The sequence below is a fragment of the Lathyrus oleraceus genome, chromosome 2, assembly GCF_024323335.1.
Source record: "Lathyrus oleraceus cultivar Zhongwan6 chromosome 2, CAAS_Psat_ZW6_1.0, whole genome shotgun sequence".
Lineage (NCBI taxonomy): Eukaryota > Viridiplantae > Streptophyta > Magnoliopsida > Fabales > Fabaceae > Lathyrus > Lathyrus oleraceus.
In genome coordinates, this window is record NC_066580.1 from 304,542,137 (window position 1) to 304,559,989 (window position 17,853).

Here is a 17,853-nt window from a genome sequence, read left to right on the forward strand (position 1 = left end):
AAATTCAATGTTTTCTCTTTTATGGACGGATTTTTCGGATATAATCAGATTAAGATGGCATTCGAAGATATGGATAATACCACATTCATTACACCTTAGGAAACATTTTGTTATCGAGTGATACCTTTCGGTTTGAAGAATGCTGGTGCAACGTACCAGAGAGCCATGACCACTTTTTTCCATGATATGATGCATAAAGAGATTCAGGTCTATGTTGATGATATGATTTCCAAATCAAGGCCTGAAGAAGAGAATATTGAGCATTTATTGAAGTTATTCCAGCGTTTAACGAAGTATAAACTCCGCTTGAATCCCAATAAATGTACAATTGGTGTTCGCTCTAGTAAGTTGTTGGGCTTTATTGTCAGCGAGAAGGGCATTAAAGTTGATCCTGCCAAGGTCAAAGCAATACAAGAGATGCCTACGCCCAAAATTGAGAAGTAAGTCAGAGGTTTTCTCGGGCGCTTGAACTATAGCTCAAGATGGATATCGCATATGACTGTCACATGTGTGCATATATTCAAGCTCCTTTGGAAAGATCAGTCTTGTGATTGGATCCATGATTTCCAGAAAGCTTTTGATAGTATCAAAGAATATATGCTTGAGCCTCCGATTCTGTCTCCGCCTATTGAAGGAAGACCTTTGATCATGTATTTGACTGTGCTTGAAGAAAGTATGGGTTGTGTTCTTAGTTAGCAACATGAATCTGGTAAAAAAGAGTATGCAATCTACTACCTCAGTAAGAAGTTCACCGATTGTGAAGCTCAGTATTCTATGCTTGAGAAGACATGTTATGCTTTGGCTTGGGCTGCTAAGCGTCTGTGCAAATATATGTTAAATCATACTACTTGGTTGATATCCAAGATGAATCCAATAAAGTACATTTTTGAAAAGCCTGCTTTAACTAGGAGGATTGCCCGTTGGCAGATGTTATTATCTGAGTATGATATTGAATGATGAGCTCTAAAAGCTATCAAAGGTAGTATCTTGGATGACCATTTGGCTCACCAACCTATTGAAGATTATCATTCCGTGCAGTTCGATTTCCCTGACAAAGAGATTTTATATTTGAAGATGAAATATTGTGATGAACCATTTCTTGAAGAAAGGCCAGATCCTGGTTCCCGTTGGGGCATGGTATTTGATTGAGCTGTTAATTCTTATGGTAATGACATTAGGGTAGTGATTATTACTCCTCGAGGAACTCATTTTCCGTTTACAGTTATATTGACCTTCAAATGTATAAATAATATTGCTGACTATGAACCTAACATTATGGGGCTCGAAGAAGCCATTGATCTTAGGATCAAATATCTTGACGTCCATGGAGATTCAGCTTTGGTTGTGAATTAGATTAAAGGTGAATGAGAGATGAATCAACCCGATTTGATACCATATAGAGATTATGTGAGGAGGACATCAACTTTATTTATAAAGGTTAAGTTTCATCATATCCCTCGAGATGAAAACCGAATGGCAGACGCTCTTGCAACATTGGCTTCTATGATCGTGGTGAAGTATTAGAATGAAGTTCCCAATTTGACTATGATGGATCTTGATAGGCCAACTCATGTGTTTGTTGTTGAAGAAATCAAGGATGATAAGCTATGGTATCATAATATCAAATGTTTCCTTCAAAGTCAGATTTACCCGTCCGGGGAATCTTTGAAAGATAAGAAGACTTTGAGAAGATTAGCTGGCAAGTTCTACCTTAATGGTGATGTGCTTTATAAGAGAAACTTCGATATGGTTTTTCTCAGATGCATGGATAGACACGAACTGAAGGAGAATCGTGACCCAAAATGCGGCGGAATTTAAAAAATTTCTCCTTTAGTGATCCTTATGAATGGGCATGATCAATGATAGAATCGTTACCTCTTGTGGCGATTGAGATCTTGGATGAAGATCTAAGGAGCGATCACGAACGTTTAATGGTGACAACGCCTCAGTGCTAGCTGCTACAAATGAAGGCTTTGAGTGTGTGTGTGTGAGTGAGAGAGAAACGAAATTTCAACTCTACAAATGCTTCTGTACAAGGGTTGTATTTATAGAATCACTTGTGTGGGTTGCAAGCTAAAAAGCCCACTTAAGTGTACGTGGCCCATATCCTATGATATGCCAAAATCTCTTAAGCACGTCGTACCTTACCATATTTTGCATTCTACTTAAGTACACCGTACCTTACGATGTTCTACAATTCACTTAAGTTCACCGTACCTTACAGTGCTTCTTAGTTACTTTATTTCTCATAAATACGTCTTTTTGTGTGTGACCCTGTAGGTTTTCGCAACATTAGAAATTATATTAAATCACGTATTTAACATAATAAACAATGAGCAGTATCTATAAGACCCCAATTTTGACCCTAAGACCCCTCATACAATTCCATCATAAGCATTAACATTGGGATCATACCTTGGCATCCTCCTTACCCCTCTTTCATTGGGTTTATTTTGGGAGAGATCACCAAGCACTTTGTGATTGTATCATACTTGTATTTATCATTTTACTAACTAAAATATCAAAAATATGTCTTTGCATTTGCCTAACTCTTTTGTAGGAAGGGCATGATTTCCATTGATATATCAAGTTCACATCTAGGGTTTGAGACCCTCATGAACAAAGAGCACAACCAAGAATTGATCCAAGAATGGTTATGAGCATCATATATGAGTCCCACTGTTCTCTACATGTTATATTTATCAAGTTCTCTTCAAGAGTTTGGAGGTGATTTGCCTTGGAAACCCTAGTTTGACTAGGTATCTTGAGTAACTTCTCCAACAAGCTATCTCACCAATTGATCAAATATCTCAAGGGATACTTCATATTTAATCATATTATGTATATATGGTCTACCATGATCCAAGAAAGTCAATAGAATTGGAAGTTAGCAAGTTGGTTGGTGGTGGTTGGCCAGATGGATTCATCTGATCAAAATTGGGTCTCCCTAGACCCTATCTCCTACAATTTTCACCATATGTAGATGATTCCAAGAGCGAACTTACTCTAAATGTCATTCCAAACAACTTTCATGTTGATACCTAGAGCTATGTTTTCTTGGAAAATTATTTTCTATGTTGAAACATTATAGGTCATTTTGTCTAAACCATAATTTGAAAGTCAATTTCCCAAGGCCATAACTTTCTCATTTTTTATGAGATGAAAGATTTCCAAGTTGCACAATCAAATTCAATGTGTCTACTTCAGCTTTGATGTTTGGAGTGGGAGATAATTCAACTTTTTTGAGCATGTGATACGAGGTTACATTATAGCTCACTTTTGACCTATACCATTGATCAAGTGATTTTTCCAAACTTAAAAAATGCATAACTCTATCATTTCAAATCCAAATGACATGAAATTGGTGACCATTATGAAGGTCTTTGACAGAGATAAAACTTTTATGAAAACACTTTTCTCATTTGAAGCATACATAAAAAGTTAAGCAAGGTGGAATATTGAGACATATGGCTTGACACTTAGGAAAATTTTGATATGTCAAAAATTTCCAAACTTCCACATCAAATTTCTTCAAGTTACAAACTTCAAATAGAAAAGTGTTGAACATGAAAGTTGTTCCTATTGATCTCACCTTTCCAAAGAGCTCAAATTCATTCATTTTGGACAAGGAATGCATAGGCTGCGCATGGCATGAACATGGTGTCATCACTTGACAAGAATCAAACTTCAAATCAAAATGTACACTTGCCTTGCAATACAAGCTGAATTCAGACTATCTAACACTCATTTGTGGTCTTATGGAAATGATTTTATGGGCCTATGCGTGCCCATGCCCCCATGCATCATCAATGACCAAATTTGGAAAGTGAATTCAAGTGTGCAAAAAGCAATGGATTCAGCTATAAATAGAGCCTCAAATGCTCAGCAATCAACACACATTCATGCCAGTTTTGATCCCCCATCTCTAACCCTCACTTTTCAAAGGATAAACCTGAGAAATTCATTTGAATTTGAGGTTGAATTTCCACTATTTTGAAATTCAAATCTCCAGGAATCCACAGCCTTTTGAGCATTCAATCCTTCTTCTGCAAGCATTTGGAGTGAGATCAAGCACGAGCAAGAGCAAGATCAGTTGAATCTAGACCTCCATTGAAGGTATTTTCCAGAAATTTTTATCTCCTCGATTCTCTCAAATTCTTGCTCAATTCTATTGATTCTTTGGTTGTCTGAAGTCCTACCAATGTAGGCAAGAAGATTGAGTTGCTTTTAGGCCAAACCGAAGCAACTCAGTTCATGTACCTCAAATTTCAACTCCATGTATCTCTCAATATACTTGGAGTTGGAGTGAGTTGAGGCCAGATTCGCACTCAGTGCCATTTTTACTTTGAAATCATGTCCTTGTTTTTAATTTTGGTGATGGTTAAAGGTGGACCAATCCGGTGAGGTCCACCGGAGAAGAAGACCGAAGCTACAGCTCCAGCCATGCGCTGGCATGTCTCACAGCCACAGGATCCTCTTGATTTGTTTTAATCATGATCGTTACTTTTGAATACCAATGTTATGGTGCGCTGACTCATGTGCACGGTGGAACACATGTTTCTGGCCACTTGATATGCCACCTCAATTAATGAGGGAGATCAAGTGGTCCACGTTTTCTCTGATATTTTAATTTTCATTTTAATTGCGTTATTTTCAATAATTCTTATTAAATTTAATATTGATCCAAAAAATATGGGACTTTCACCAAAAAATTTCAAATATTTCTCTCTTTCACATTCTGAATTAAAATTATTTTTTGGATCATTATTAATATTTTTCATGAATTAATTGATTTTGCATTTGTTTTTAATTGTTTAAAAATACTTTTAAATGTCCAAAAATTATGAATTTTTTCTCCAAGGTCCTTTGACCTTGTTTGACCTATGATAAATCTCATGGCCATTTCTTTGGTGTTTTGATGAAATTTTAGGAATTGGACAAACCATATTTAATTTAAATGAACTATTTTAGTAGTTTAATTTGAATAAATGACAAATAAATTTGTTGACCAATTGTGATGACTTGTTTATTTTTGACTCTTGTTGTTGGGCCTTGGTCAAGATTGATTTGACTTTGTCAAATTAATATCATTGGATTTAGGGGATTGATGGAATGTACATTCCATCTCCCAAAATGAATGGATGATATTAATTTAGTAAAAGTCCTCCTTTGACCAATTTGTGTTTTGATCCATTCCCCTCCCACTTCATCTTATTCCCTTTCTCCATTCATTTATTCCATTTGGCATATGATATCTCATAATACTAAGGCTAGTTGATTGAAAAATTGACATGAGTATGGATGAGATTATGCCACACCTTTTGCATATTCTTTTTGTGTGTGGTATGTTTCATTAGCATAGTCCATTATACTAGGTCTCTAACATGCATTAACACACAAATTCTATTGCCCGATCTCAAATAGTTGTGACTTCTATATAAGTCCAATTACGATTGCTTAACATAGTGCTAAATTTGTAACATAAAAGGCATAAGCATTCTAGTTAGTGAGATTGTAAGTCTCCCCTCTTTCATGGTATTATGTGGAAACTTGGCCTTCGTTCCTTCCTTTGGAAGATGTTTTGGCTCAAGGATTCATGCTTGTGATAAGTGGATTGAGTGTTCTCCAAAGAATGTCTTGAAATGAAAAGTAAAAGCAAAACAATACTAACTTCTAACCAATTAACTACTAACTTTTAATTTCAAGTCCTTTACTTTAATGCCATTTAGTTTTTGCCCCTATTCATTTGCCATTGTTCATATCATTCTAATTGTTTATGTTAATGCAATTTTAATTTTGTCTATTTGGACCATATTGTGTGATATTTTGTTTGTGTATACTTTGCTTGTTTGTGTGGTCTTTGACCATTAATGTACATAATAATAACAAAAACCCTAAAAAACATTTGAGTGGACTGTTGGCTTGATCTTGGACAAATGGACTTAGAATCTAGGCAACCTTCCTATGCTAAAGGACTTGGCCAATGCCAACTTGTTGAGAAACCAAGTGCTTACAATTTGAAATTCATCTGATACATCTTTCAAGACATCTCTAAGTTCATCTGCAACATGATCCTTGTGAAGCTGTTATTTTGAACCTGTGACTTGTGGAATTCATCTGTTACATGGGTTACTTTGAAGAAGATCATGGAATGGACAAGCTTGGATGTGGCCATCTTTATTTGATGCCTTGCTCTTCAAGATAATATAATTGTGCATTTGTGTGTTGCTTGATTCTAAAAGTCCAAAAGAAATTCTGGGTTTCTATTGACATTCTTGTCTATTGGATTGCTACCCATTTGGTTAGATCTTTTCAACTCTAAACTTTTAAGTTTGTACGTTGGATAGTCTCTTCATCTTCTCCCCATTTCTTTAATTTCAAAATCTCTTCCTCCATTATTCAAAATTTCTTTGTGTGAACTACTTTTATTCTAAACTTAGACTACTTTTGCAAAAGGATAGAAACTTTGGCCTTATGCCATTGCATTTTCAAACTTCTTTTCTTAAATCAAACTTGTAAATAGACTTAACTATACTTGACTTAAAACTTTCAAAAAAGCCAAAAAGAACTAACTCATTCATATCATTTTTAGGCCTTTGTGCCTTTCAAATTTAAATTTTTTTAAAAGCAATGCATCCATTTTGAAATTTGTATCACGAACTACGAGGTTTTGATCCCTCATTTTTATGTTGGTATGTAGGCACAAGACCGAAGGTCTTGTGAAACACAAAAATATAATTAATGAATTCTTTTCTCTTCCCCCATTCTTTTGTTTGTAAACATCACTTTATACCAAGTACATATGCATACAAAAAGGGCTCCCTAGGAGTACCTAGGACACTTTGTGTGCTAACACCTTCCCTCTGTGTAACCAACCCCCTTACCTGTAATCTCTAACTTTTTATTAGTTTTGATTTGAAAACTTTTTACTGTTGGATTTTGTTCGTACTTTTTCCGTTTTCCCTTGGAAATAATAAAAGCGCGGTGGTGACTCTTATTATTTGATCTCTAGCTTGTCAATAGCTTGATGATCATGAATTTCCCGCTACAGAAATTAAGTGGCGACTCTGCTGGGGAGTAGTCTCCAGTGGGTTTAGCCTACTTTTTATGTGTATATATTTGTATATATGTGATGTTTGTATATATTTATGTGTGATATAATTTTCTTATTGTGCTTAGTGATCTCTGAATGGTGAGATAAGTTCTAACCCGAACTTGAGTGCAATTAAGATAGGAGGATAGCATAGTCATGTTCGACTTGTATGGAGTAGTCCTTAACAAGTTGGCTTGAGATCCATCTGCTCAGTGGAGACTCCTTTGGATTTGGAAATGTCACCCAAGTATTTGTGGTTAGGCATTACTATTTCTAATTGGGTCCGAGAAGTTGAGGACCTTAGAACATTTAACCCATCTTGGCCTATTTAGGACATAGTGCGGAAACTGTTCAAGTGTAGACTTGATAACAGTTGTTACGTGATACTACACTCAGACGATCTTGACAAGGTGTAAACCATAATCCACCACAATGGGTGATTGATCTTGACAATGACTTGATTCATCCCTTGACCTTTGTTTTCCTTATGTGTGATCACTTATTTGTGATTGTTGCATTCATGCATTCATGCGCATCATAACATTCATCACACGAAAATTTCAAGGAACTAAGGTATCATTTGCAAATATTTTCAGACCATGGGTTATAGACGAAGGAACACTAAGAAGTACAGTTTCAGATGTCCCGACTTAAAAGAGTTAAGGAAGCTAGCATCTTTTGTATTAGATCCCTTGGACTTCAAACAATATCATGGGAAGCTTCTGTCCATCTTATATGCTGATGTGGTTGAAGGACTCTTAAGTGTGCTGCTGCAATTCTATGATCCTCTCTACCATTGTTTCACTTTCCCAGATTTTCAGCTTGTGCCTACCTTGGAGGAGTATTCTCATCTTTTGGGGATACATGTTTCTAGTAGAGTGCCTTTTAGTGGATTGGAGGAGATTCCCCGATCTAGTATTATTGCTAAAGCTCTTCACTTGAAGAAATAGAGGCTCATTGGGTGAAGAAAGGAGGGTTATTTGGGCTGCCATCTGTTTTCCTCATCAAGGAAGCTACTACTTTTGCTCAAGCTGGTAGTGTGGATGCTTTTGAAGTTATCTTTGTGTTGCTCATCTATGGATTAGCTTTGTCCCCTAACATTGACGATTTTGTTGATGTTAACGCCATTAGACTTTTCTTGATTGGGAATCATGTGCCTACTTTGTTGGGTGATATGTATTTCTATTTGTGTCTAAGGAATTCTATGGGTGGTGGATCGATTGTCTGTTGCATTCCTCTTTTGTACAAGTGGTTTATTTCACACTTGCCTTAGACACCTGCTTTTGGGGAGAACAAACAATGTCTAAGGTGGTCTCAGAGACTTATGTCTCTCACTAATGATGATATAGTTTGGTATGATCCTTCTTTGAGCAGTTTGGAGATTATTGATAGTTATGGTGAATTCTCTAATGTGCCTCTCATTGGTACACAAGGAGGAATTTACTACAACCCTGCTTTGGCTCGCCGTCAACTTGGGTTCCCCTTGAGAGACAAACCTAATAACATGTTGTTTGAAGGTATTTTCTATCAAGAGATTAAAGATCCCCAACATTTGAAGCAGAAGATTGGGCATGCTTGGCATAATGTGCATAGGAAAGGAAGATCCGAGCTTGGTCCGCGCAATTGTGTAGCTTTGGAAGCTTACACTCTTTGGGTGAAGAAGAGAGCTTTGGAGTTGAAGATGTCTTATCCTTGTGAAAGACCTATGTTTATGGTTGTGATTGAGTTATTAACTCTCCCTAACCAAAATGTAGAGGAGTGGGAAGACGCATTTGTCAAGATGAAGCAAGAGAAGGATATGTGGGAAGAGCGCTTTCGTGCTTTGAGCAAAAAGCGTGAAGAGTTGCAGTTGGAGTCTAAGGACAAAGATGCACTTATTGAGCTACTTGAAGACCGAGTGACAAAGAGACAGAGAGAGCCAGAGGTTTCATCTTCTAGCATTCCTCAGCCTTCCGTTGCTTGGAAGAAGATTGTTGATTAGCTTGTCCTCGAGAAGACTCAAATGAAGGCTTCTTTTGAGACCGAGATCCGTCGCATTTGAAGGAACTACGCGCCTGTAGCGGGGTATTCGTTACCATTAGAGATATTGACTAAATCTAAGGTAAACCATACAAATCGAGTCGCCACCGCACTTCTATTTATCCAAATGAATGGTTAGAAAGCGAACAAAAACCTAAAAGTTTTATCGAATCAAAAACTAGTAAAAATGTCAGAGATCTGGGTAAGGGGGTTGGTTATGCAATGGGAAGGTTTTAAGCACCCAAAACATCCTAGGTACTCCTAGGGAGCCCTTTTCACATTTGTTGTAAGGTTGGTATTTTGTGAAAATTTATTTGTGCAAACATGATTGAAGAGATGAGAAGAGAATATATAAGTTTATTTACATTTTTGTGTTTGGATGGATAAACCCATTGCCTACGTACCATCTTAAAAAGATTAGGATCAAAACCTCGTAGTTCGGGGTAAAAATCTCAAAATGAGTTGCTGAATTGATTGGTCCAAAAGCCTTAAGGTCTTTTGTTATCCAAGGGAGAAAACTCAACCTAAAACCAAAAATCCACCATGTGAGGATAGCTTCAACATGCTAGTGAGGGGTTAACCCTACAATAAGCATGGAAGACTCATTGTCCATCATTAAGGATATAGGTGAGTATTACATCTACCTCAAGGATAAATCAAACCTAATAGCTAAAGGTTATGAAAATTTTGATTAAGGAAGTGGCCATTGAAACCACAAAAGGACATTTGAGTGGGTTATATTTACCAATGAAAAGTATGTACAAAATATGGTCAAAGTTGACTTAGATGTTCAATTCAAAATAAGTATTAAGAAAAGATAGTTTGAAAATCAAAAGCATAAGGCTTAGGTTTCTAATGTTTGAAAACAAATGTTAAATGTTTGCACAAAAGTTTTGGCTTGGGTTAGAGTGGAGGGAAGAAGAAGAATGGCTAAAGTCCTAATCATACAAGAGGTAAGGGGTAAGAGAACAAGACCACAAATGGAGTTCCTCTCTTGAGATCATAGTGATGATCCAAGTAGCTCCCATCCTTTGGAATATGCAAGCAAGATAAACAAACATTCAAGCAATCAAGCACACAATCACAACAAGCTCCTAGGAATCTTCCAATGGCTTTTAGATCTCTCTCTCTTGGAAGCTCATGGCAATGGTTCCTCATTTAGGCTCAATGTTGGAATCCCTAGCACAAGAACACACACATTAAAGAGTTCTATCAAACAAATCAAGAATGAACAAGCCAGAGTTTAGAAATTGGTCCTTCCAAAGTTCTCTTTAGCATTTATAGCATTCTAAAGGCTCAATGCCTAGTTTCTCTTTGACTTTTATAGCACTCTAAAGGCCCAATGCCTAGTTGCTCTTTGACTCCATATTTTTGCATAGGGAAAGTCCTAAAGTCTAAGTCCATTTTGTCCATTTCTTTGCATTTGGTCCACAATAATCAAAACAAAACACAAGCACTATAGCATATACACAATTATGTGCTCAAGTGAGCAAAAGGAAAATTGCATTAACATAAACATGTGCTCAAAGGAGCAAAGGAAAAAGCAAATGAATAATATGTACAAGAATAGTAAATTGTATAAAAAATAAAGAGCAAGAATTAAATGTTAATAGTCAATGTTAGTAGTTAGTGTGCCATAAGGCAAATTTATCGCTATGTTAAGCAATCGTAATTGGACTTATGTAGAAGTCACAACTATCTGAGGCTAGTCAATAATAATGTAGGCAACAACACAAGTTAGAAGTCTTGATTAGTGAACCAAGTTCCAACAACTTGCCATGCCAAAAAGAAAATGAGAAATGATCTTGTATTGGTTTAAGTCCTTTGCATGATTTAAGAAGCAATCTATCCTCAATGAAAGCCATCCACTTGATCATTTGATCAAGATGAATTAGATTTGAATTAAGGAAGATTAAACCTCCCTAATCAATGCTAACTTATCAACCTTTAACTCATTGATCAAAAAGGAAAAAGAAGAAGAAGAAGAAGAAAATGAATAATGGAGATGAAGAATTAAAGTGCATGAAATGAAATGGAATGTACCAATCTTTCAAGAGTTGACCAATGACATTGAGGATCATGGTCAAACAATCAAAAACAGAAGTGGGATGAAGATTGGAAGTCAAGAAATAAACAAAGTATTTTTGACATTTTTAATATTTGAAAATAAACTTGAATTAAAATATTAAAGAAAGGTCAAACTTCAAATTCACTTCAAATCAACTTTAAAAAGTCCAAGTGAATTATCCCAAGTTCAACAAGGTCAAACAAAGTTTGACAAAAAATTTCAGCATTTTTAAAAGTCAGAAACTATTTTTAATCAATTAAAAATGAAGAAAAATAACCTAATTGAACTAAAATCTCAAATAAATCTCAAATCAATTAATAAATTGATGAGAATATTCTTCATAGATCTATCATCATTCAAAGAGATTGAGAAAATATTTTTGTATTTTTTGAATGTCCAAAACTATTTAAAATGAATTAAAAATAACCAGAAAAGAAAATTATTAAAAAATAGCAAATGACAAAATAAAAAATATTAAAAATCATTTTAGAAATTAGAATTAAAAAGAGAAATAATGCAATTGGTTCCATATTTTTTGGAATTAAAATGAAAGAAATAAAATAGAAATTAGAAAAATCAGAAAAAAGGAGAGGCGTTGGATCCAGTTCATTAATTGACCTGGAAGATCAGATGGATTTCAAGCGCGCGCCTACCAAACGTCTTAGTCAAACGCGTCACACAATGCATTTAAAAAAGTCATAACAAACAAAGGCCACGATTCAATCTGGGAAAGAGATCAAACGGTTCACATGCAATCTGGCAATGAGACGGTGGCCAGCGCCACCGTCTTCTCCGATGAACTCCGACGAAGCTCAAAAAATGCCGAGATTCAAATGTTCATTAAAATGGACGATCTAGGCACCGTTCGAAAGGTGAAGTGATGTACATCACTCCTATATCACTCACTTCCACTCTAGATTCCTATTAAGAGAGAAATCAGAGATGGAAGTTTGGTGATGTCCAACTAGACTTGCTCGATTTCAACAATTAAGCACTCAACAATGATGCCTCTATAAAGAGGACTTCAGACAACACAATATCAAGGCCAATAGATCAAAGAACAAAGAGATTTGAAGCAAAAACCAGTTGATCCACACCTTTGGATTATGAAGATTTGAGTCCTTTTCCTTGGTTCCTTTTGCAAAACAGAACTTCAATGGATCAAATGATGAAGGTTTAAGAACTTTAGATCTGGAAATTCAACCCAATACAATTGAATTTCAGATCTGAATTTTTGAAGAAAGATGAACTTAGTTCCTTTGGTATGGTTGGGGATTCACTCTTGCAGCATTTTAGGCGCCCTTAGGTTGGGGAATTATGAAGCATAACACATGTATTTATAGCTGGAAATGGCTTAGTGCATGAGTTTACTCGTGTGCATGGCAAATGGATTTCTCATTGCATGGGCTTGTGTGATCATGTGGAAGGCCCAATGAAGATTGGAATGACCTGCTGAGCTCATATGAATTGCAAATGGACGTGTACAAGAAGTGTAAACAGCTCATGCATGGCAATTTGAATTGAATTTCACAAAATGCACTTAATCTTCATGCCTTCGAAAATGGTACTTCCAAACTCCAAATGCCACCTCATGAGTAATGGTTAGAAAGCTTGTTGCATAAGGAACAAATGATATGTTGATCAAAATCTCAATTGGGCCTTGGAAACTAGTGAATTTTGCATTTAAAGTATAGGGTGCAAAACGTGCATAAGTGAAGTTTCCAAATTTGCCCAATGTTCAAGCCCTTCTTTCTCAATGATGCAACCTCCATATGATAAAACCTTCAACACGAAAGTTGTAGATCTTTTCAAGACAATCAATTTGGATTTAAATTTTGCATAATTTGGATTTTTTATGAAGACGTTATGGGCACTTGAAGTTGGATATTTTTCCATTTCAAAGCATTTGGCCCAAAGTGACCTATAATGTTTTGCATTATCACATGTATTTCTTTTGAGATTTTGAAATTTTGTCCAACATAACATTTTAAGTAGACACAATAATATTTCCAATGCATTTGGTTCCACCTCAAAATCATAAAAACTGAATGAGTTATGTTCTTGGGAAGTTGACCCAAAATTAGGGTTTCAGTCAAAATGACCTATAATGTCTTGGAATGGAAGATGACTTTCCAAGCTTCAAATCAAATTTTGATGAACATGAAAGTTATTGATATTGTTCTTAAGAACATTGTTTCTCTTGGGACCATCTCCATTTGACCAACACATATAAAGTTAGGTCTCAGTGCATTTCAAAATAGACAGATGAATTGACTGATCAACTTCTCAACTCCACAACTCATATCTTGATGAATAGATGATTGAGGGCACTCAAATAAGTTCAGATATGCATGGAATGATGAATTAAATAACTTCCCTTGATGGTATCTGGCCATGGGTTGAGGTTGCTTCATGAGCAAGGCATTGTTGATGATCAGATGAATTAGGGTTTCCTTGGGAAACAAACCTCAAACCCCTTGACTTGCTTTGATCAAAATGATGAATTGAGATACTAGGGAGGCATATTTGAAGGATGAGATCTTTGGGAACCATTTCCATGCCTTCTTTCATCTTCTCTTGACTTTATCATTGCACAAAGGATCTCTTAGAAGCTTTTAGACCTTGTGATTGCTCAAGCTACAAACAAGAAATGTTAGTGACATATTTTTGTGCTTTTGGTTAATAAATAAAATGGGAAAAGCAATGATATACAATTTAAGCATGCTTGGTGATCTCAAACCACTCACAAGAGGTCCCACCCAAAGGCAAAGGGAACCAAGATGCTCATGATCCTTGAGGCTTTGGAAAATGCAATGTTATGATCCCATGAGGGATATTAGGGCCAAAATTGGGGTCTTACAGATGCCCCTATTTAAGGTCATTCTAGCCGGAGAAGTGAAGGTTAAAATCTTCGTCTCGACGAGGTAGAATGGGCTTAAATAATAACAAAGAGACGAACTTTGGTCCCTAAGAGACCTCATGATGCAAACGTATGTATGCAAAAAGGGTAATACTTCGTGGAGATATGTATCCACAAAGAGAAAAGAAATCAGGAGAATTCCAAAAGAATAAATCAATGGAGAGACCCGAGCTGACTCAAAGGTGCATGCATTGGGGAATATGCCAATACAGCGGAATTATCCACCAAGGGATACTTCGGACGAAAGTCCAGGCTCAGATGGGGAGAATCCACTAAAGGATCTCGCCAGGGAATATCCAAACAGGATTCCTCTAGGGGAAGCAACACGACGAGGTATTACCGATTACTAGGTAATAAGCTCAAAGAGACGTGTGATCAACACACCGGTATAAGGGTGAGAGAACAACATGCTCGGGGAGAATGACTATCTAAGACCGGTATAAGGGTGAGAGATATCAAACATCCAAAATCATATGAGGAAACCCCAAAGGTATATTTCAACTCAAGAAAAGCTGACTCTACGGGGGACAAAAAGTCATAATAGGGAGCAGAGAGGAAGGAACACCAGGGATACCGGTTACTGGGCATATAATAGGTGACCGACCAGGGCGTGAATTGGGGAATATTTCCAAGACACTCATCATCCAAAAGAGGGCTAACAGCAGACTCGACTACAGGATGGACATTCGATTCCGCAGAAGGGATACGAATCTTACTCGACTGGGGAAAGTCAAAGACTTCGACCGAAGAGTGCATGAGATATATCATCTATTACCGTCAGAACTTAGATAACATACTCGCATGGAGGATTATCCACAACCGGTTACTAGGTTAATAAAGGATAATTCGACCGAAAAGAAAGGACATCGGGATACCGCGAACTAGGTACAAAATGATGACCATTCAAAGGGAGAAACGATCATTACTGACAAACAGTTCATGAAAGATGACTCGCTGAGGATACATTGACGAAGGCAATGATCCAGGAGATATACTCAAAAGGGGTGAAGGACTTATCAATACCGAATATTGGATAATGATAACCGTCAAGGAGGGGATTACATCTACCGGATACAGGGTAGGAAACCATGGAAAAGTAGCCGTCATCGGTTAGGATGAATAACATGCTAACCCTGCCAAGGGGATAAAAAAAGGGTTTAAAACCACTGGTATGAGGGTAGAAAACCGAAGAAATGGGACTTATAACTACCGGTATGAGGGTAGAAAACCGAAGAAATGAGACTTATAACTACCGATATGAGGGTAGAAGGCCACAGACTCCGCCGGGGAAGGGATGGATAATTACTGGTTAATGAGCAACTATTCATCTAAGCTACGGGGGGAGCGCGGGAAGCGGACACACCAGAAGCCAATCTGGGATCAAACCAGAGAGGCATGATGAAACAAGACTTGTCCCTATGAGAATATAACTCAATGGGAAGTTCCATCCCAATATATGTGTTGGGAGGAAGACAAAAACAACCATCATCCACGAGGACATAACTCGGTGGGGAACATGGAAGAAAGGATAACCATTTTTTGCTTATGGGGCTGACTCTACATGGGGAGATCAGACACAGACATCTGCTTGGGAGTATATTTCCAACTAGCAGAAGATAACAGACAAAGATATATGGCAAAGGATGCAACATGAATATCTGAATGTTAAAATTATGCATGTATGTATGGTTTATGTATAATGAATGCTGACAGAACAGACATATCTAACACAAACAAGTCCACCGATCGATTGAGTAAACATCCGGTACTACATCTCAAGAGAGGAAGCCAGGCCTAGTGGAGAACATCCCATCTGCCAGGGTCAGGGGTACCAGGAAACAAAGATCTCTGCAGGGGAATGATCAACAACTAATCCAACTAGGAACAGGATCACTGCACAGATGAATTCCGCCGGGAAAGCCACTCCGCCGGGGAAATTATCAAAATGGGATGATGGATCTTCGTGGGGAAAAACCACCAATCAGAAGCTTCCAAGGGTCAACCGAACTAAGAGCTTACACCTGCTGAGGAGGAAAGAGGCTAAAATACCTTTATCACGCACTCTGCTTGAGGGGGGAGGAAAGCCACAAAAAGGTTCCGGAGGAAGAGGATATAAACACGCCAGTAATATGAACAAATGTCTTACCCTGCTGAGAATCATACCATCTTTCGGAGAGCACTGAAGACATCCCCATTGTCCTTTCATCATTGTGAATGTTCACTTTGTTTTAAAACAAGTTTATGAAAAGTTTAATTATTTAAAAACAATGATATTTCTCAATTAAAACATGCAAAACATATGTTGAGTAGAAACAAATAAGAGTGCAAATAATCGGATAAAGGCTCAAATTTATTTGATGGAATGGTAGTCTGAAATGGCAAAACCCCATAGATCTTTACAATTTTGAAATTGGTGATATATATTGGAAGAGGGCTACATTGAACATAATGACCATTTCTCCACCAATTCTGAATCCGATGTATTTGAAGCTTCAGTCGATGATGACTGAGCGAGAATCTCTGACGGATGACAGTTTGTAGAACAAAGTCTTGTCCGGATGTAGTTACTTGCCAAATCCCTAACTTTTTGCCTAATTGCCCCAGGATGAGGTACTCAATCTAGCGGGATGCACATATTTATTTTTTGTCTCTAACTTTTGCCTGGATCGCCCTTTCGGGTTTTCAATCCACCGAGACGCTCATTTTTGCCTAAGCCGCCCTTTCGGGTTTTCAACTTAGCGAGCTATTCTGTTTTTATTTTAGGCGAAGTATTTCTTGACTGCATCTGAATTCACAGGACGAGTGAAATCCTCCCCATCCATAGTTGTAAGTATCAAAGCACCGCCTGAAAAGGCTCTCTTGACAACATATGGACCTTCATAGTTTGGAGTCCACTTGCCTCTGGAATCGGGCACGAAAGACAAGACTTTCTTGAGCATAAGGTCACCCTCTCGGAACACACGAGGCTTGACCTTCTTATCAAAGGCTTTCTTCATCCTTTGCTGATATAACTGACCGTGGCACATGGCCATCAATCTCTTCTCTGCAATCAAATTCAGCTGGTCATAATGATTCTGAACCCATTCAGCATCAGTCTACTTGGCTTCCATCAAGACTCTCATTGATGGGATCTCCACCTCTACTGGGAGCACAACCTCCATGCCATAAACAAGAGAGAAAGGGGTTGCCCCTGTTGAAGTGGGGACAGATGTACGATATCCATGTAAAGAAAATGGCAGCATCTCATGCCAATCTTTGTACGTAACAACCATCTTCTGGATAATCTTCTTGATATTCTTATTGGCAACTTCAACAGCCCCATTCATCTTGGGTCTATAAGGAGAAGAATTATGATGTGCAATCTTGAACTCGCTACACAGCTCTTTCATCATCTTGTTGTTCAAGTTAGATCCATTATCAGTAATGATCTTATCTAGCACACAATACTGGCATATGAGTTGATTCTTGATAAATTTCACAACCACCTGCATGGTCACATTCGCATATGATGTCGCTTCAACCCATTTGGTGAAGTAATCAATTGCTACGAGAATAAATCTGTGACCGTTGGACGCTTTCGGCTTTATCATGCCAATCATGTCAATTCCCCACATAGAGAAAGGCCATGGTGATGAAATCACATTCAGAAGTGTTGGGGGAATATGAATCTTATCCGCATAAATCTGACACTTATGGCATTTCTTCACGTATTTGCAGCAGTCAGACTCCATTGTCAGCCAATAGTAGCCTGAT